The sequence below is a fragment of the Phocoena phocoena genome, chromosome 1, assembly GCF_963924675.1.
Source record: "Phocoena phocoena chromosome 1, mPhoPho1.1, whole genome shotgun sequence".
Lineage (NCBI taxonomy): Eukaryota > Metazoa > Chordata > Mammalia > Artiodactyla > Phocoenidae > Phocoena > Phocoena phocoena.
The window spans coordinates 100252308-100275490 of NC_089219.1; the positions used below are offsets into that span (position 1 = coordinate 100252308).

Here is a 23183-nt window from a genome sequence, read left to right on the forward strand (position 1 = left end):
TTCTTATAAATCAGATATCTAGGAGTGAGTCTTTTTCTGAACACACTATACCAGCGCTGACAGTAGACATATAATGCAAGTCACAAATGTGAGACATACGTGTAACTATAAGTTTTTTGTAGCCACATTAAAAAAGGTAAAAAGAAACTGATGAAATTTATTTTAATAATATATTTTATTTAACTAAGTATATAAAAATGTTAACAAGTAATCAATATGAAATTATTGAAGTACTTTACATTTTTTGGTACTGTGTCTTTGATATCTGGCATATATTTTACATTTACAGCAGATCTCAATTCAGACACAAAATTGTCATCAGAAATACTTGATCTGTACCTAGGTTTCAGAAAATTTACAGTTGAAAAAGTAGATTCACATACCTCAGTTAGTCCAAACCGTGGTTAAAAGTTTTCCAGTAACTGCTCAGTTATCAGTTCTTGAATTTAAATTCATTAAAATAAAAGAAATTCAAAATTTAACTCCTGAATTGCACTAGCCACATTTCAGGTGCTCAGTAGTCATATGTGTCTGGTGGCTACTGTATTGGACAGTACAGCTCTATTCAGTTCTGTTTTTCTATTGTCTGTCCTCGCTCCAGTAACATATTGTCTTAATTTACTATAACTGTATAATAAGTCTTGATATCTGGTGGTATAATGTCTTCCAACTTTATTCTTGGCTATTATTAATCCTTCAAACTGGCATGTGAATTTTAGAATCACCTTGTCAACTTCCAGTAGCATTTTTTTCCCCACAGTTCCTGCCATTCTCAATGTTATCTGCATATATGATGACAAGAAAAATGAAGCCATATTGAGATATGGAGGTTGGCTAGTTAGTTGCCTTGGTCCTTTTCCTAGCTAAGCAACTGGTTCTGAAACATCAGCATCACTGTTCCTGCCAATTCATTATCTGCACCTCTGCAAATTATAAAATATAATATGAAGTGACATGGGCTTTTCAAGATCATTGTGAATATCAGTTATTCAAGTCATAAATCAGATATGACTTTAAAAATATAATACAGAATATGAAAAAAAAATAAATTTATGTCCTCTTATTTTATTAGAGAGTGGAACCTAATGAGGTGTTAGGACCAGAGAAGAGGTTGGAGTAGTTTGATGGTACTGGAAATTACACACTTCTCTATACTATTTCTAGTACTAAGCACAGGGCCTGACGTATAGTAGGCATTCAAATATTTGAATAAATAAATGGAGACAATATACTTTGAACTCTCCAATCAGATGTGGAGCCATTATACTTATTGACAAGCTAGGCCCTCTACTACTGCAAACTGACCTTTTTTCATTAAAATGGCTGAGTAATATTATACAAGGTAATATATGGCATTTAAGCTTTGTGGCATTTCTTTAATATGTGAAAAGAGGTGTTTGGGGACATAATTATAATAGAATTACTATATAATTTGGTGTAACTCATGAAGCATGATGTATGATGAGAAAGTGAATTGCTCTGATTTGAATAGAACACTATTAAAGTAAATCATCTCATGTGTTTTAAACAGGTCCCAAATTGTAGTCACACAAGACCAGTTATCTGGCTAATTGTTCTAATCCAAACATTGCCACATTTAAATCTTTGATTTCATCACCACCCCTGTGAACTAACTTATTAAATTCTTATATCCAAGAAATTTTTCTGTTGGAATAGAGTATCCTAAAGTAATTTCCACACAGTTCTTTTAAGTTAGAAAATGTTTTAAAACTCAATGTGGCTATGGTATTAGGTTGAGCAGTCAAGAAAACATCCACTGGGTTTCAGGTTGAGCAGTCAAGAAAGCATTCATTGGATTTCTTTTTCTGACAATATGACTGCCTGAATCTTCAAGTTATAAAACATTTAAAACATGCTTGTTTAAAAAAAAGAAAAAGCATGACAACAGAAAGTCATTTTAAATGAATGGATGAGTTTGCAAAAAGGAGCAAACAGTATATCAGGAAAGTTAAGATGGCTTTGAAGCCACTGGATACCTGGGGAACATATACAGACCTAGGTGACCTATAGCTTTATAGCATAGAGAGGCTGGGGAGTAAGATGTGGGCTTCCACAGGTTGAGAAGCCAGACTGGAGGCTACTTTAGGGAAAGGGCAAGCCAGTATAAAGCAAAAAAAAAAAAAAGTACTTACCGTGCAGAAGTAGGCAGAGAAAATGTTCTCCCTGGCTTTGGCTCTGAATAGAGGTTAAAAGCAAAAAAATTCTCCCCTGAGAATTTGTGGCTGCTTATTCGCCCTCATATGTGCACTTGGAGTTAAATTAATGCTGTTTGCATGATCTGAGAAAGCCTACACAAGAATTATTTTAACACAGACCTGGGTCTTTAATGCTCCAGGTGCTTGGCAGAACCATCCTTAAGTCCTATCTGGAAGTAAACATCTTAAACCCAGTTGCAAAGAATTGCCACAGAGATACATAAAATCCAAGCACACAATCAGAACTTACTGTCATAACAAGCCACCATGAGTGAGGGTCAGTAAGAACACCATACCAAAAGACCAAACCCAATAGACTTCAGTTATTGGAATATAAGTGTGGTTTTTGAAAGGAGTATTTTAGTATTATTAAAGAAATAAAAGGAGAAATTGAAAACATCATAAGGAGCAAGTGATTTTTATTGACCAGGCAGTTTTGAAAATGAACCAAATAGAAATTATAGAAATGTAAAATGAAAAACAAATTTTTAAAAATCAATAGTAAGGTTAAATAGGAGATTAGACACAGCAGAAGATGAGTAGAAGGTAGTTCTGAAGCTAATACACAGAAGGCAGCATAGAGGCAGAGGGATGGAAATTGTGATAAAAAGTATAAGAGACATAGGGAATAAATTAAAGATGATAGAGGGAGAATGGGGAAGAGACAATATTTGACGTGATTAATGGCTGAAATTTTTCTAGAAAAAAGATCCTAATCTTCACATTTTAGAAGCCCCCCAAATACAAAGAAATCCATACCTGGACACATGGACTCATTGTAGTGAAATGCAGAACAGTAAAGGCAAAGACAAAGGTCTAATAATAGAAACCTGATACAGGGAAAAAATCAAAATGCTGAAAGAAAATAAGGGCCAATCGAGAATTGTATTTCTAGTGAAACAATCTTTCAAACATGAAGGCAAAATATATTTTCAGATAAACAAAAACAGGGAGTTTACCTGTTTACTTAAAACCTCTCTCCTCCAAATAACTTTGAATGATTTACTTCTGATCTTAGAAGGAAGGTTTGACGTGTAAGAAAGAGCATGATGAAGTAAAATGGTAGATATGGGGATAAATCTGAACGTACATTAATGATGTAAAACAAAAATATTTAATTTGTGGAGTTTAAAAGACCTCAATAATATCAGAGTTGTTAAATACCGTGTTACAATTTGATGTAAATGGGAAGGAGATAACTAGATTTAAAACCTCTTCAGGCCCTTGTATTGTTTGAGAACAAGCTAAAAGATGGAATTTCTGTAAATATGAAAGTTAAAAATGAAAGCTTAACATTTAAAAGAATGAAAACAGTAGATGTCTTCTAAATGAGGAAAGAAAAAATATGAAGAAAGAGCTAATTAGTTTAACAAAAGGCAAGAAAAAGAAAAAAGAAACAAAATGTGAGAAAAATAAAGAGCACAAAGTAAAGTGGTAGAAATAAACCCAAATATCAGTAATCAAATTAAGTATTAATGGACTCAATTCTTAACTTAAAAGACACAGGTCAAACTGAAAAGGAAAACAAAATCTAGCTACATGCTGTTGATAAGAGAACACTTGAAGGATAAGGACAGAAAAAAGTTGAAGGTAAACAATGGAAAAAATAGGGAAGTACTAACCAAAATATTTTTTGGGTAGTGATGATATTGACAGACTGAATAGATTTTATGGCAAAATATTATTAGCATCTGAGAGGGGCTCTATATAATGATAAAATGTAGATTGTACTAGGATGCTATTTCTAAGTTTGTATGAACCTTATAGCTTAACTCCAAACTCTAAAGAAAAAAAAAATTGAATGAACTACCAGAAAATTTGGACAAATACATCATCATAGTAGGAAATTCTCATATACCTCTCTCGGTAACTCTTAGATTCAGAAAACAAAAGTAAATAAAGTTATAGAAGATGGAACATAATTAACAAATTTGATTTGGTGAATGTGTATGGAACCCTGTTCCCAACAATTGCAAAATATACTTTTTTATTTTCTGCACATATTGAATATTCATGAAAATTGACCATGCTTTAGGCCAGGGGTTTGCAAACTTTTGGTAATGGGCACATAGTATGTATTTTCTGCTTTGTGGGTCATATGGTCTTTCTTGCAACTATTCAGCTCTGCTATTATAGATTGAAAGCAACTGTAGACAGTATGCAAACACATGAGTGTGACTATATTCCAATAAAGTTTTATTTATAAATACAGGTGACTAGCTGGATTTGGCCTATAGGTCTTAGTTTGCCAGCTTCTGCTCAAGGCCATAAAAGTCTCAATAAATTTCCCTATCATGCAGACTACATTTTCTAACTGAAGTGCAATGAAGTTGGAAAAATCAATGATCTCCTCTCCACACCAACATATTCAATGCATATGTATAGGGGGAAAAGTCTTCTTAACTCCTTGATGAAAAGAAATCAAAATGGAAATTTAGAAAGTACTTAGCACTGAATATTAATGAAACTACTATAAATTAAAGTTTGTAGAATGCAGCTAAAGTGGTGTTCACAGGAAGATTTATAACCTTAAAGGAGTATAAGAAGAAAGGCTGAAAATTAATGTGCCAGTAATAAGCATGTGACATAATAAATTAAAAAAACAAAGAAAATTAGAATAAATTCAAGCAAGGTAGAAGGAAGGATATAATAAAGACAAAAGCAGAAGTCAATGAATGAGATAAAACCCAGCAAATCCAAAGTTGTTTTTCAAAGAAGACATTAATAAAAAAATATTAGGAATGAAAAATGGGATATAATGATGCTACAGATATTAAAGAAATAAGAGAGTTCTGTGAACATTTTTATGCTACAGAATTTGAAAATTTAGATGAAATGAACAAGTTCCTAGAAGAATGCAGCTTATCAAAATTGACTGAAGATATTAAAAAAACAACAGTTTGAGTAAAGAAATTAGGTCAGCAATATGAGATCTTCCTAAAAGAAAATAGGCTCAGACAGTGTTTCAAACATTAAAGTAATGATAATTCTAGTGGCATACAAACTTAGTAGAAACAAAAATAAAAACCTCTTCTATGAGATTAGTATATTCTGAATACTAAAACCAAATAAGGACAATGTGAGAGGAAAATTACTGGACCATTTCATTTATGAATGTACATTCAGAATTCCCAAACAAAATATTAGCAAACTAAGCAATGGTATAAAAGAAAGATAAGTCCAGCTTGTTCATGACTAGCCAAGAATACAAAGGTATTGTAGCATCTCAACAGATATAGAGAAAGCATTTGATAAAATTCACCAGTATCCATTCAGGGTAAAAATTCTTAACAAATGTGGAATGGAAGGAAACTTTCTTAACCTGTTGTAATTCACTAAAAACCTACAGCAAGACACTCAATATTGAAATAGAGGCACTTAAAAAAAAAATCAGAGACATAACAAAGATGCTCATCACCACTGCTTCTACTATATATTGGAAGTTATAAATTATTTATAAAGTATAAATGTATAAATTAGTTATGAGTTAGGAAAAATATCTTTTTCAGTTGGAAATTCTAGCCAACTTGATGAGACAAGACAGAGAATGAAAGGTCTAAGAATTGGAAAGGAGGAAACAAAACGGTCATTATTTGTAGATGATAGCATTGTCTACATAGAAAATTCCAAGGAGTTTGCAGAAAAATTATTAGTTTAAGTTGTTAGTTGTAAAGTAACAACTGGAAATGAATAGCATTTAAATAAGCCAGAGAGGAGATTGATTGAAGATGGCGGAGTAGCAGGATGTGCTCTCACTCCCTCTTGCAAGAACACCGGAATCACAACTAACTGCTGAACAGTCATCAACAAGAAGACACTGGAATTCACCAAAAAATGTACCCAACATCCAAAGACAAAGGAGAAGCCACAGTGAGATGGTGCGAGGGGCGCAATCACAATAAAATCAAATCCCATAACTGCTGGGTGGGTGCCTCACAAATTGGAGAACACTTATACCACAGAAGTCCACCCACTGGAGTGAAGGTTCTGAGCCCCACGTCAGGCTTCCGAACCTGGGGTTCCGGCAACTGGAGGAGGAATTCCTAGAGAATCAGATTTTGAAGGCTAGCGGGATTTGATTGCAGGACATCGACAGGACTAGGGGAAACAGAGACTCCACTCTTGGAGGGCACACACAAAGTAGTGTGCACCTCAGGACCCAGGGGAAGCAGCAGTGACCCCATAGGAGACTGAACCAGACCTACCTGCTGGTGTTGGAGGGTATCCTTCAGAGGCGGGGGATGGTTCTGTCTCACTGTGAGGACAGGGACACTGGTGGCAGAAGTTCTGGGAAGTACACCTTGGCATGAGCCCTCCCAGAGTCTGCCATTAGCCCCACCATAGAGCCCAGGTAGGCTCCAGTGTTGGGTCGCCTGAGGCCAAACAACCAACAGGGAGGGAACCCAGTCCCACCCATCATCAGTCAAGCAGATTAAAGTTTTACTGAGCTCTGCCCACCAGAGCAACAGCCAGCTCTACCATCACCAGTCCTTCCCATCAGGAAACTTGCACAAGCCTCTTAGACAGCCTCATCCACCAGAGGGCAGACAGCAGAAGCAAGAAGAACTATAATCCTGCAGCCTATGTAACAAAAACCATATTCACAGAAGGATAAACAAGATGAAAAGGCAGAGGGCTATGTACCAGATGAAGGAACAAGATAAAACGTCAGAAAACAACTAAACGAAGTGGAGATAGGCAACCTTCCAGAAAAAGAATTCAGAATAATGATAGTGAAGATGATCCAGGACTTCGGAAAAAGAATGGAGGCAAAGATCGAGAAGATGCAAGAAATGTTTAACAAAGACCTAGAAGAATTAAAGAACAAACAAACAGAGATGAACAGAACAATAACTGAAATGAAAAATACACTAGAAGGAATCAACAGCAGAATAACTGAGGCAGAAGAACAAATAAGTGACCTGGAAGATGGAATGGTGGAATTCACTGCTGTGGAACAGAATAAAGAAAAAAGAATGTAAAGAAATGAAGACAGCCTAAGAGTACTCTGGGACAACATTAAACGCAACAACATTCGCATTATAGGGGTCCCAGAAGTAGAAGAGAGAGAGAAAGAACCTGAGAAAATATTTGAGGAGATTATAGTTGAAAACTTCCCTAACATGGGAAAGGAAATAGCCACCCAAGTCCAGGAAGTGCGGAGAGTCCCATACAGGATAAACCCAAGGAGAAACACGCCAAGACACATAGTAATCAAACTGGCAAAAATTAAAGACAAAGAAAAATTATTGAAAGCAGCAAGGGAAGAATGACAACATACAAGGGAACTCCCATAAGGTTAACAGCTGATTTCTCAGCAGAAACTCTACAAGCCAGAAGGCAGTGGCATGATATACTTAAAGTAATGAAAGGGAAGAATCTACAGCCAAGATTACTTTACCTGGCAAGGATCTCATTCAGATTCGATGGAGAAATCAAAAGCTTTACAGATAAGCAAAAGCTAAGAGAATTCAGCACCATCAAACCAGCTCTACAACAAATGCTAAAGGAACTTCTCTAAGTGAGAAACACAAGAGAAGCAAAGGACTTACAAAAACAAACTCAATACAATTAAGAAAATGATACTAGGAACATACATATCGATAATTACCTTAAGCATGAATGCATTAAATGCTCAAACCAAAAGACACAGGCCTGCTGAATGGATACAAAAACAAGACCCATATATATGCTGTCTACAAGAGACCCATTTCAGACCTAGGAACACACACAGACTGAAAGTGAGGGGATGGAAAAAGATATTCCATGTAAATGGAAATCAAAAGAAAGCTGGAGTAACAATACTCATATCAGATAAAATAGACTTTAAAATAAAGAATGTTACAAGAGACAAGGAAGGACACTACATAATGATCAAGGGATCAATCCAAGAAGAAGATATAACAATTATAAATATATATGCACCCAACATAGGAGCACCTCAATACATAAGGCAACTGCTAACAGCTCTAAAAGAGGAAATCGACAGTAACACAGTAATAGTGGGGGACTTTAACACCTCACTTACACCAATGGACAGATCTTCCAAACAGAAAATTAATAAGGAAACACAAGCTTTAAATGACACAATAGATCCGATAGATTTAATTGATATTTATTGGACATTCCATCCAAAACCAGCAGACTACACTTTCTTAAGTGCACGCAGAACATTCTCCATGATAGATCACATCTTGGGTCACAAATCAAGCCTCAGTAAACTTAAGAAAATTGAAATCATATCAAGCATCTTTTCTGACCACAACGCTATGAGATTAGAAATGAATTACAGGAAAAGAAAAGTAAAAAACACAAACACATGGAGGCTAAACCATATGTTACTAGATAACCAAGAAATCACTGAAGAAATCAAAGAGGAAATCAAAAAATACCTAGAGACAAACGACAAAACGTGACATTCCAAAACCTATGGGATGCAGCAAAAGCAGTTCTAAGAGGGAAGTTTATAGCTATACAAGCCTACCTCAAGAAACAAGAACAGTCTCAAATACACAATCTAACCTTACATCTAAGGGAACTAGAGAAAGAAAAACAAAACCTGATGTTAGCAGAAGGAAAGAAATCATAAATATCAGAGCAGAAAAGAATGAAATAGAAAAAAAGAAAAAAATAGCAAAGATCAATAAAACTCAAAGCTGGTTCTTTGAGAAGATAAATAAAATTGATAACCCATTAGCCAGACTCATCAAGAAAAAGAGGGAGAGGATTCAAATCCATAAAATTAGGAATGAAAAAGGAAAAGTTACAACAGACAGTGCAGAAATACAAAGCATCCTAAAAGACTGCTACAAGCAACTCTATGCTAATAAAGTGGACAACCTGGAGGAAATGGACAAATTTTTAGAAAGGTATAACCTTCCAAGACTGAACCAGGAAAAAATAGAAAATATGAACAGACCAATCAGAAGTAATGAAATTGAAACTGGGATTAAAAATCTTCCAACAAACAAAAGCACAGGACCAGATGGCTTCACAGGTGAATTCTATCAAACATTTAGAGAAGAGCTGACACCTATCCTTCTCAAACTCTTCCAAAAAATTGCAGAGGAAGGAACACTCTGAAACTCATTCTGTGCAGCCACCATCACCCTGATACCAAAACCAGACAAAGATGATCCAAAAAAAGAAAATTACAGACCAGTATCACTGATGAATATACATGCAAAAATCCTCAGCAGAATACTAGCAAACAGAATCCAACAGCACATTAAAAGGATCATACACCATGATCAAGTGGGATTTATCACAAGGATGCAAGGATTCTTCAGTGTATGCAAATCAGTCAATGTGTTACACCATATTAGCAAACTGAAAAATAAAAACCATATGATCATCTCAGTAGATGCAGAAAAACTTTTTGACAAAACTCAACACCCATTTATGATAAAAACTCTCCAGAAAGTGGGCATAGAGGGAACCTACCTCTATATAATAAAGGCCATATATGACAAACCCACAGCAAACATCATTCTCAATGGTGAAAAACTGAAAGCATTTCCTCTAAGATCAGGAACGAGTCAAGGCTGTCCACTCTCACCACTATTATTCAACATAGTTTTCGAAGTCCTGGCCACGGCAATCAGAGAAGAAAAAGAAATGAAACGAATACAAATTGGCAAAAAAGAAGTAAAACTGTCACTTTGTAGTATAGACTTCAGACTATACTACAAAGCTACAGTAATCAAGACAATATGGTACTGGCACAAAAACAGAAATATAGACCAATGGAACAAGATAGAAAGCCCAGAGATAAACGCACGCACCTATGGTCAACTAATCTATGACAAAGGAGGCAGGAATATACAATGGAGAAAATACAGTCTCTTCAATAAGTGGTGCTGGGAAAACTTGACAGCTACATGTGAAAGGATGAAATTAGAACACTCCCTAACACCATACACAAAAATAAACTCAAAATGGATTAGAGACCTAAATGAAGACTGGACACTATAAAACTCTTAGAGGAAAACCTAGGAAGAACACTCTTTGACATAAATCGCAGCAAGACCTTTTTGCATCCACCTCCTAGAGTACTGGAAATAAAAACAAAAATAAACAAATGGGACCTAATGAAATTTAAAAGCTTTTGCACAGCAAAGGAAACCATAAACAAGACGAAAAGACACCCCTCAGAATCAGAGAAAATATTTGTAAACGAATCAACGGACAAAGGATTAATCTCCAAAATATATAAACAGCTCATGCAACTGAATATTAAAAAAACAAACAACCCAATACAAAAATGGGCAGAAGACCTAAATAGACATTTCTCCAAAGAAGGCATACAGATGGCCAAGAAGCACATGAAATGCTGCTCAACATCACTGATTATTAGAGAAATGCAAATCAAAACTACAGTGAGGTATCACCTCATACCAGTTAGAAAGGGCATCATCAGAAAATCTATAAACAACAAATGCTGGATAGGGTGTGGAGAAAAGGGAACCAACCCTCTTGCACTGTTCTTGGGAATGTAAATTGATACAGCCAGTATGGAGAACACTATGGAGGTTCCTTAAAAAACTAAAAATAGAATTACCATATGACCCAGCAATCCCACTACTGGGCATATACCCAGAGAAAACCATAATTCAAAAAGACGCATGCATCCCAATGTTCCTTGCAGCACTATTTACAGTAGTCAGGTCATGGTAGCAACCTAAATGCCCATCGACAGATGAATGGGTAAAGAAGATGTGGTACATATATACAATGGAATATTACTCAGCCATGAAAAGGAACGAAATTGGGTCATTTGTAGAGACATGGATGGATCTAAAGACTGTCATACAGAGTGAAGTAAGTGAGAAAGAGAAAAATAAATATTATATATTAACACATATATGTGGAACCTAGAATAATGGTACAGATGAACCGGTTTGCAGGGCAGAAAGTGAGACACAGATGTAGAGAACAAATGTATGGACACCAAGGGGCGAAAGTGGTGGTGGATGGTGGTGGTGGTGTGCTGAATTGGGAGATTGGGATTGACATGTATACATTGATGTGCATAAAATGGATGACTAGTAAAAAAAAAGTAATGACGTACTTGAAAAAGAAAAAAGCCAGAAACCAAAAAAAAATGTTTTAAATATAACATTTATAATTCCACAAAAAGAAATGTAGATATAAGTTAAACTGAAATGTATAAGACCTTCACAGAGACGGTAAGATTTTATTGAATGAAAATAAAAAGTCATAAATAAGTAGATCGTGTTTATGGATAGGGAGACTGCATAACATATTTAAGTCAGTTCCTCACAAATTGATTTAAAAATTCATGTAGTTTCATTCAAAATTCCAGTAGTTTTTAAAATGAAATTTTAAAACTTATGTTAGAATTTGCAAAGGACAAGTTATCCTAGAAATATGAAGAACATATTGGGGCAAGGGCTTGGTCTACACTGTGTAATTTAATAGTTACTGTCGATAGTTTGTAATTTGACAGTATGGTAGTAGTATAGCGATAGATAAATAGACCAATGAAGCAGAATAGAGGAACAGAAATAGACCTTGATGGGAAGTTAATATATATATGTCAGAGTGACATTGCACATTAGGGGGAAAAGGATAAACTGTTCACTATTTATTGCTGGAATCATTGGTTATCTATACTGGAAGAAATGAAATGGGATCTCAACCTCATACTCTATACAAATCAAGTTCAGGCAAATTAAAGGCTTAATAAAAATAGCTAACACTTATGTAGTGTTAAGTATATACTTGACCTTGTTCTAGCACTTTACATACATTTACTTCTTTAATCACCACATTTACCTTTAATGGTAGGGGCTATTATTATCTCCTTTTTTTATACGAGGAAACTGAGGCGAGCACAGAGAGATCAAGAAATTTTGCCAGGGTCACAGTAGCAGAGTTACATTTGAACCCAAGTAAGTCTGGCTCTGTTGTGTGCGTTTTTTTTGTTGTTGTTGTTGTTTTGCGGTACGTGGGTCTCTCACTGCTGTGGCCTCTCCCATTGCGGAGCACAGGCTCCGGACGTGCAGGTTCAGCGGCCATGGCCCACGGGCCCAGCCGCTCCGCGGCATGTGGGATCTTCCCGGACCGGGACACGAACCCGTGTCCCCTGCGTCGACAGGAGGACTCTCAACCATTGCGCCACCAGGGAAGCCCTGTTGTCTGCGTTTGTAAACACTATGCTGTAGTGTTCCTTTCACTTAAATGTGCAGGACAGAATTCTAAATTTTTCAATATAGAGGCACGTCTTTATGACCTCAGGGTAGGGAAGGATTTTTTCAGGAATAATTTTATGTTTATCATAAAGGAACAAAATCAAAAAATTTGGCTACCTTAAAATTAAGAATTTCCGTTTGTCAGGAGATATCACAAAGAAAGTGGGAAGCGAAGTGGAAGAAGAAATTTGTAATTCGTCTAACAAGAAAGGATTGTATAACCATAAACAAAGAATTCCTGTTGTACTACAATGTGTGAGTTTTGTTGCTCCATATTTTCTTCCATGATTGGAATGTCTTTTGATCATAGTGGCTATAAAATGGTATATTTGTGGTTTTAATTTGCAATCTTTGATTTTTAGGATAAGCATCAATTCCTGTGTTAGTGGCCATTTGTATTTTTTTCTTTAAAGAAAAGCCAGTAGGAGATAGGGCATGGGGCTGACCAGTTGGCACTCTGGGGAGTAGGTTTTACCTCCAGGTACTCCTGGGTCTGTAAATTTTATCAGAGAAGCACCCATGATCACATCTGCTTCTCTGGCTGATTTTTGATTTCTAGGATATTTTTCATCTTCCTTTCAGACTGTACTCTTAAATCATTTGATAGAACACTGAATTTACTGGTACAGTTCCTAACATTTGAAAGGATTAACATTTGATTTATTCTCTGTAAATCCACAGCTATTCGGAAATAACCTAAAACTTCAGGATTTACTTCACAGAAATGATTTCCTTCTAATGTATGCTCTTTTTAAAGGAATTCAGAATCCTGTTACATAAGAGGCTATACAGCATTAATCCCATGCATTGATATTTAGTGACCAGTTATACTTCAAAAGAAAAAGTTTAAAATTTCCCTAATTTTCAAAGTAATATATAATCATGTAAAAAAAAATTGGGAAATACAAGCATGTAGGTGATAATAAACTACAATTTAGACAACTGTGACTTAACACTTCTGGCATATTCCTTTGTAGTCTTTGGTTTTTCTATCTTTATGTATATAGTTGAGAAGAATAGTCACATTTAAAAAAAAGAACTTTAATTTCTAACGCTAAAAAAAAGTAGTAATCATGATTATTTAGAAATTTAATCACATGGAAGTTGAGTCAAAATTTGTGGTCCAATTTTATCTTTTTTGTGTGGTCTAATTTTAATTACTGTATGTCTCCCTATTTTATCTTTGGTTTTCCTGGGCAGTGATTTTTTTTTTTTTCTTTAAAGTTATGACCACTTTAAATCCTTTTGAGAAATGAACTGAGAGCGTATGCCAGTTGTCAGTTTATTGCCTCTAACTCCAAATCCACCTTCATCACACTGGTTTGTTATCCTGAGACCTTTCTCCTTTTGCCAACTGGCATATTATTAAGTTTTGTCAGTTGAGGTTGCTGGAGGGAACACAGCAGGAGGAAGGGCCTTTTCTTCCTGGTTCCCTGATGCTTTCCCCCTTCTTGCTCTTTAGCCCTCAGCCTACATGGGGCTGGGGTTGGGGGGAGCAGCAGCAGTAAGCTCACATCCTAGGGAGTCTTAGCATCGTCCCCTGGTGGCCCTGTCCCCTGGTGGCCCTGTGCCCTAGTGGGTTATTTCTTACTTGCCAGTGAAAACCTGTGGCACTTCTGTCATCGAGAGGGGGCTAAAGCTGCACAGTCTCCAAAGAGGTTTGAATTTCAGCCAGTGAGTGGGGGGACTGCAGGGGAGGAGTTAGAGGATTGTCCTGTGCATTATAGAATGTTCAGCATTATGCCTGGCCTCTCCTTACTAGATGCTGGTAGCAGACACTATCTCCTGAGCCATGACTATCAAAGATGTCTCCAGGTATTGCCAAATGTCCCTCTGGGGACAAAATCACCCCTGGTTGAGAACCCCAGGTATAGTAGGACACTTTTCCTTCCATGATGTTTTCTTCTCTTGATTTTGGGCATATCACTTCTCTTGGTTTCCTTTCTTTATACTTACTGCTCCTTTTCACTCTGCCTTGCTGGTTCCTCTCTCCCTGGCTTCTTAATGTCCACACCTCTCTCCTGAGCTCCACACTCATCTATCCAATGATTATTAGACATCTTCACTCAGATCTACAGTAGACAGTTTGAACTTAGTATGTCTACAGTTGAACTCCTGATCTCTGCCATCCTCCCATGGTCTCCATCTGCAGCCATCCTCATTTCATTTGATGGCAGTCCCTGTTGTCAAGCCAAAACCTTACAGTCTTGTGTGACTTACGTGTTTCTCTCAAGCCTCACGTGCAATCCGTGAGGAAGTCCTGTTGGCTCTACCTTTCCAATTTATTCAGCATCTGACCTTTTCTTACTGTCTCCACTGCTGTCATCATCATCTCTTGCTCAGTTTTCTGCGGAAGCCTGGTACCTGGTCTCCAAACTTCTGCCCTTCTGTCCTTAATCTCTCATCACAGCACCTGGGTGACCTTTTAAAATGTTAAATTGTATCATTCCTCTCTTCGGAGCTCTGCAGGGGCTCCTGCCTTTTATTCAGAATACAAGCCAAAGTACCTGGCACATAATAGGTGCTCCAAAAATATTTGTCGAATGAATGAAGTACTAAATCAAATCCATTCAAATGCATTTTTTCTCCTTCCTCTTGCTGATGCTTTATACTTTTGACTACTACTCCCTGTTTCTTGAACTCTCTCTTCCTTCAGAGGCAGTTATTCTGTCTTCTTCATGGCTCCACTTCTGTATGTACAGTCATATAAATCTCTGTTAAAATCCTTGGCCCTCTTTTCCTTTCTGTACGCTTCATTCTTTCTTGATGATTTTAGTCACACCAGTGGCTAAACTTGCACTTCTATGATGATTCTTCTCAATTGCATAGTAATATAACCAAGAAGTCTTCTTTAAAATGTTTATCCCTGCTGAGTTTGAGCTTCATGAAAGCAGGGACTGGATCTTTCTGGTCAACTACTTTATTTCCACGGTCAAGTATGGCTCCTGGTACATTGTGGTCATTCAGTATACGTTTGTTGAATGAATGAACTTTAAATCTGTTTTTCATGGTACTTTTTATAGGACATCTTCGACTGGATGTCTTTATATCAATATGTAACATTTAGCATGCCCAACCAAACTTACTATTTTCCCACAATAAACCTACTCCCTCTCCTTTCCACTTTGCCTTTTCAGTAAAGGGTAAAAGGGTACTCCCATCCACACCATTGTTAAAACTAAAAATTTAGGTTTTTTTCTCTTTTTTTTTTAGATTTCTCCCACTTGCTTTTTTAGCAAAGCTAATCAGTTTGCCAAATCCTGAAGATTCTTTTTTTAAAAACAGCTTTATCAAGGTATGAATTATATACCATAAAATTCACCTGTTTTAAGGGTACAATTCAGTAAATTTTAGTGTATTTATAGAATTGTACAGCCATCACCACAATCTAATTTTATAACAGTTTCACCACTTTGAAAGAAAACATCATACCCATTTATAGTCACTCCCCATTCCCACCCCCCATCCTAGGCAGCCATTAATCTACTTTTTGTCTCTATATTTGCCTAATTTTTTAAAAGTATTTCATATAAATGGAATAATACAATATATGTTTTTTTTCTATCTGGTATCTTTCACTGAGCATACTGTTTTTCAAGGTTCATTCATGTTGTAGCTTGTATCGGTACTTTATTCCTTTTTATTGCTGAGTAGCATTCCATTGTATGGGTAGTTCAGATATTTCTAATCCGGTCACCAGCTGATTGGTATTTGGGATGTTTCTAGTTTTTGGCTGTTATGAGTAATACTGATGTGAACACTTGTGTGGGGGTCTTTGTGTGGACATAAATTTTCGTTTCTCTTGGGTAGATAACTAAGAGTAGAAATGCTGGGTCATATTGTAAATCTATGTTGCAGTTTTTAAAGAAAATACCAAACTAATTTCCAAAGTGGCTGTGCCGTTTGATATTGCTACAAGCACAGGTTCCAGTTTCTTTACAGTCTTGCTGATACTTGATATTGTCTTTTTTAGTATAGCCATTGTAGAGGGTGAAAAATGGTATTTCATTTGGTTTTTATTTGTATTTGATATGACTTGTATTTGATTAGATAGGTGTTTGATAAGACTAATGATGTTGAGCATCTTTTCATGTGCTTATTAGCCATTTGTATGTCTTCCTTTGCCCATCTTAAAATTGAGTTGTCTTTTCATTACTGAGTTGTAAGAGTTCTATGTATTCTAGATGCAAGTCTCTTACCAGATATGATTTGCAAATATTTTCTCTCAGTCTGTGGGTGGTTTTTTCACTATCTTCTTTTTTAAAAACTTGAGATATGATTCATATACTGTGATAGTCACCTCTTTAATGTGCACAATTCAGTGGTTTTTAGTATATTCAGAATGTTGTTCATTCATCACCACTATGTAATTCCAGAATATTTTCGTCACCCCAAAAAAGAAACCTAATATCCATTAGCAGTCACTCCCCATTTCTCATTCCCTCTAGCATCTGGCAGCCACTTATCTTCTTCCTATCTCTATGGATTTGCCTGGTCTGCCTTTATACTTCCTTGAATACTGTCTTTTGATGCACAAAAGTTTAAAATTTTGATTAAGGTCAGTTTACCAGTTTTTTTCATCTTCTGCTTTTGGTGTCATACTTAAGAAGTCCTTGCCTAACTCAAGATCACAAAGATTTACTCCTATTTTCTTCTAAGATTTTTATAATTTAGTTCTTACGTTTAGGTTTGTGGTCCATTTTGAGTTAATTTTTTTGTGTGATGTGAGACAGAGATCCAGATTCATCTTTTTCCATATGGATATCCAATTCTCCCAGCATTATTTATTAAAAAGTATATATTTTTGGACCTCAGTGTGTCACTTACAGCCAACATATAGTTAAAATCTTGATTTTTGTCCAAATGACAATATCTGCCTAAAATCTTTTGATTCTTCCTCAGAAATCCTTGACTTTTCTCCTTGTGTTCTCCTTGTTTATTCTCCCACTGCCTTTGTCCTTGTCCAGAATGGCAAAGGCCTCTCAGATGTTTTCTTAGTTTCCTGGTGTGGATTCCCTTCCACCATTTCCAGATCTATTCTTTATACCGATTGCTTCACTCAGTTAATTTACTGGCCTGGCCCATGTGGACCTTTGAGTTTGCAAACCCTGGCATAAAATGTCATGTTCTGACTCCTATAACTTTCCTATTCATTATTTTATTCACTAGGTATTTAGTGTCTGCTAAGTGACATGCACTGTTCTAGGCACTAAAGATAGAGTAGTCTATCTGTAAGCTTTTGATGATTAACTCAGCACTCTTAAAATGTAGTAGCAAAAAAACCCCACCATTCATTTAGGTCATGATTGTGTGGGTTGACAGTTTGTACTGGGTTCACTGTGTGGTTCTTTTGGTCTTGGCTGGGCTCAGTCATGCATTTGCTGTCAGCAAGACAGTTTTGCTTCTGGGGATTCGTTGACCATCATCTAAGGCAAGAGTTGGATATCTGTGGCCCCTAAGCTAAGACTGGTGTTTATATTTTTGAACAGTTTTAAAATAAAAAATATGTGACTGAGATTATATAGGGCTCTCAATGCCCAAAGTTTTTACTATCTGTCCCTTTACAGAAAAAGTTTGCTGATCCCTGGTCTAAGACAATAGGTGTTGACTGGGCTGTGTGTCTCTCATCATCAAATAGACTAGACTAGACTTTTCACATGGTAGCAACAGGCTTCCCAAAAAGAGTAGAAGCATACAAGGCTTTCAAGGCTTAAATTTAGAACTAGCACAACTTGCCTCCGCTATATTCTGTTGGCAAAAGCAAGTCACAAAGACATCTAAAATTCAGCAGATGGAATAAAGGACTCCATTTTTTAAATGAGAGGAGCTGTAGAATCACATTTCAAGAGGCATGGATAAAAGGGGGAGACAAACTATGTCCATTTTTGCTGTCTGCCACAAGGTGTGGACAAACAGTCAAAAAGCTTCCTGCCTTGTGGAGTGTACGTTCTATCAATAGCAGTAAATTCTCATGTTTCATTATACCCCCAAAATACGCCTTTTAATTCAGCCATACTGCCTTAGTTGCGTGTCCCTGAATACTAATTGATTTCTCACTTCCCTGTACTTTCAGTCCTGCTTTATAAATGTTTATGGAATGAAAGAATATTGTGACTTTCTTCCCTCATTTGCTTGGTTAACTCCAGTCTCCTAAAAGTCTGCTCACCTCTCGGAGGCATTTCCTGTCAGTATGCTGTTTCTGTGTTCACTAACATACTCTGTTATAGCATTGGTTCATGCTGAATTGTGATTAGTAATTTTGTGTCTCCTTACTTAATAAGGTGTTTGAAGACTAGGGTTGGTGTCTTTGGTGTTTTATTGATATATTTCTATTTCCATTCAACAGATACTTATTGTATTCCTACTGTGTGCCAAGCACTGTGCTGAGTGCTAGAAGCAAACAAAACAGACAAGGAAAATTCTTGCACTCATGTAGTATAGGTAGTATTTTTAATAATACGGCTTTTTAGCAAGATTAGTATATTATGTTTTGTTTTTTTCCATCATGTCTCCAAACCATTTTTCATCCATACATTTTCTGTGTTTTATTTTTGCGAGATTTAATCTTTAAGGCATTTACTGCATCACTTTTGATTTTTATAGTTGCATCTTTAGTTGTTATGCAATATGTGTGTTTTGAAAACTAAGTGTACTAAATCTTTATGTTGAAATTCACATACTATTTTGATTAGTAGTTCACTCTCATCTTGGTTATTCACTTTTTAAATTTTTTTTAAAAAATGAATTTATTTATTTATTTATTTTTGGCTGCATTGGGTCTTTGTTGCTGTGTGCGGGCTTTCTCTAGTTGCCGCGAGTGGCGGCTACTCTTCATTGTGCTGTGCAGGCTTCTCATTGCAATGGCTTCTCCTGTTGCAGAGCATGGGCTCTAGGTGTGCAGGCTTCAGTAGTTGTGGCACATGGGCTCAGTAGTTGTGGCTCACAGGCTCTAGAGCACAGGCTCAGTAGTTGTGGTGCACGGGCTTAGTTGCTCCGCGGCATGTGGGATCTTCCCAGACCAGGGCTCGAACCCGTGTCCCCTGCATTGGCAGGCGGATTCTTAACCACTACGCCACCAGGGAAGCCCACTTTTTTTATTCTTGATATTCAGTCTCCAAGGACAGTATGTCTTACACATTTTAGAATGCAGGTTTGAGATTCTGAATTATTTTTCCTCAATGAAAATTAGATTTTAGTGTTTAGTATAGTGCCAAATACATAAGGGGCATTTGTTCATGTTAATAGCCTCTTTGGTTTTCTGTTTCATTGAATTTTACCCAAGATAATTATTCTTGACTGACTTTTAAATGGCTAAATAAATTCTTGACCTTCAGTATAATAATTATAATAACTTTTTTTCATTATAAGTCACAATGATACCCACTTTTTCTTTTCCCTCCCCATTTGGTTCTTAAAAATATTAATGTGTAAATTTGGAAGTGTCTCTATTATACAATTGCTAACCTATTTGAAGTATTTTGAAAATGTGCATATGAATTTTATAAATTAATGCCTCCAGGGCTTCCTTGGTGGCGCAGTGGTTGGGAGTCCACCTGCCGATGCAGGGGACGCAGTTTCATGCCCTGGTCCGGGTGGCGGGGGATCCCGCGTGCTGCGGAGCGGCTGGGCCGGTGAGCCATGGCCTCTGGGCCTGTGTGTCCGGAGCCCGTGCTCCGCAACGGGAGAGGCCACGGCAGTGAGAGACCCACATACCGCAAAAAAAAAAAAAAAAAATTAATGCCTCCAGAAATGAAATTAAGGCCAATTTAAAGAAGAGATTCATTACGTTAAAAGCATTAATAATATGGTTCTTCTTAAGAGGTTGTTGGATAGTCATATTACCTATTTATTCTTTCATTCTTGGTTCAGTCATTCATCCATTTAATAAACATTTTTTGAGTGCTTACTATATGTGAGTTACTGTGCAAGATGCAAAGATACAAAGAAGAATTAAACAGAAGATGTGTGGAGGGAGGTCTTTATTTCATATTTATTTATTTATTTATTTATTTATTTATTTTTATTTTTTTAATTTCATATTTAAATCTAAGAGTTGGAATATTATAGAAGGCTAGAATATAAACATCTGGTAGAAAAGGGAGATCAAAAAAGAACTTCATGGAATTTTAACCTTTTCTAGCATCTTTCCTGACCATCCTGTAAAATATAGCAAAAGATATTCTGGATTGAAAGCATAAGACTATAGATCTTTCATAAATGAAGAATTTTTGGAAATGCTAATAGCATTTAGTTATTATTCTAAATCTTTGTCTTATATTTGTTGCAGTTTGTGAGGATTCAATTAAATGTTTGCAAATAAAGGTTGTTGAAAATATGCATATAAACATGCATCTTATGAAAGTTGGTGTTATGAGCTTTCTCAGCTATTCAAAATGATGAATAATTGTTAGAATTATTATAGAGTAATATAAATTACTTTCATTGCAGATTTAGAGAACTTATAGTTTGATCAGAAAAGGGCTGAAAAACAATCATTTTCCTCTCTTTAACCTCTTTATAATTCCAGTGTGTTGTGTAAGACATATAGTTTATAGAAGTCAAATCACATAATTGCCTTCTATATTATATTTTGTTATGTGTAGAAGGCCAAACCAAGACATAAACACATTAGCAGGATAAAAGTAGACGATTTCTCTAAAGGCTATTTGGTTTATAAGAATGGTGAAGAGGCTACACAGCAGCTCATATATTTACAAGCCTAAGTGATTTTTATTCTGTGTTTTTATTTACACATGACTAATAAATTAATCTGTGGATCAGCAACAAGGCTTAATATTCAATATTCAAAAATTGAAAGTGGGGCTATTTTGGCATTTTTTTTCATTTAGTTAAAATGGAAAGGGTATTATTTAACCATTGATCTGGGTAATATTAATAGTTCATAGAGAACGTGAAATGATCCTTTTTCCCCTTTGGTACTCTTTTACTTTAATAAACAAACATCACTTTTTTTTTTTTTTTTTTTTAGCGGTACGCAGGCCTCTCACTGTCGCGGCCTCTCCCGTTGCGGAGCACAGGCTCCGGACGCGCAGGCTCAGCGGCCATGGATCACGGACCCAGCCGCTCCGCGGCATGTGGGATCTTCCCAGACCGGGGCACGAACTCGTGTTCCCTGCATGTCAGGCGGACTCTCAACCACTGCGCCACCAGGGAAGCCCTAAAGACTTTTATAATCTGTCCCTTGTTTAACTCTCCAGCCCCTTTTGTCACTTCCTAATGATTAGCCCCAACTGTACTGAATTACTTATAGTTCCTGAAATATATCTTGTTTTCTCTTCCCTCCGTGCCTTTGCAAATACTGAATTACTTATAGTTCCTGAAATATATCTTGTTTTCTCTTCCCTCCGTGCCTTTGCACATACTACTGTTCCCTCTACTTGGAATGTTTTGCTGTTGCCCCCTCCCTTTCTTACTGCCTGGCAAGCTGTTTTCAGCATGTTCACAGATCATTTCCGGGAGTCAGTTCACGACATCTCCTCCTGTCTTTGCTTCCATAGTATCCTATGTAAGCCTCCAAGATTACTACACTGTGTTGTTTGTCACCTCACTTGACTATGAGCTCTGTGAGAACACAAACGGACTCTTTCCCCTCTCTTTCTTCAGGCTTTGCACAGAATTGAATGAATTCAATTGCCACAATGATTTTGCAAGAACTTGTTAGTATCTCCATTTTATAGTTCAGAAAACTGAAGTTAATTTGCCCAGTGATACAGTTAGTAAGTGGTGGAGCCAGGATTTGACTTAGGCCTGTTTGACTCCGCAGTCTCTGATTATTTCATTTTGCCATGCTGCTTCCTCAACCATACAAATGTTAATAATTGATGATGGGCAGTAGTGTAATGTAGTGTAAAAAACATGGACTTGGACATCAGACGGATCTCGGTTTGCATTCTAGTTTGCCATTTAGCCAACTGTTGGTAAGTTTCATAATCTCTATTTTCCCTTTTGTAAAATGTGGCTAATGGCATTACCTACTTTAGAGGATTGCTGTGAGAATTAAATGAAATATATGAAGACGGTTTTGTGTAATGCTGGGCATGTGATCTACTTTATAGGTGGTAGTTGTTTCAGGTAAGATATATAGCTATGAGCAAAAGAAAGATTGACTAGCAAATGCTTAAACAAACAAACAAAAAATTTAAATGGCTTCCCATAGTACAAAGTCTGGAGATCGTCTTCAGTGACTTAAGTTTCTTGTCTTTTTCATAGTCGCAGGATATCTGTGAAGTCTCAGGTATCATGTCAAAAGCTGGAGGAAGTGAGAAGGCATGGGCTCCAATAATAGCTTAACTGCTGTTCTAACCACAGTCTTGCCATTATCCAAGCTGTGAGAGAGACTGGGAAAGTGGAGAATGGGATTGCTGTGATTAGACCAGCAATCATTCTTCATCTAGGGATGAGAACATTGCTTCCTTGTATAAAATTAGAGAAGTATCTTCCGCAGTGGTTGTGGTGAGCTGCTGCTGCTGTGTGACATAGCCCTGTCACAAGGTACGCTTATCACTTCATTAGTCCAGAGCAGCTAACAAGTAAGCATTGTGCATTGTTTTAATCCATATCAAGGAAAAGCTAAGAGTAGACTAGCTGTGTCCTTATTATCTCATTATTTAGGGGCCAGCATTTTGCAAAACTAGCTTTTCAGCCATTTTCCTATCTCATTGGCTTAAGAATGCTTACAGAATTTGCTACTGCTTCTGACTGCCCCCTCACCCCCCAGCTGACACATCAAACC

General features: G+C 36.6%; 1 protein-coding gene across 2 annotated transcripts in view; it reads left to right on the forward strand.

Annotated features, from left to right (window-relative positions):
- MAGI3 (membrane associated guanylate kinase, WW and PDZ domain containing 3) overlaps nt 1-23183 on the forward strand; it is a 275101-nt gene that overhangs the window by 42472 nt on the left and 209446 nt on the right. The gene's annotated exons all lie outside the window — the stretch shown is intronic.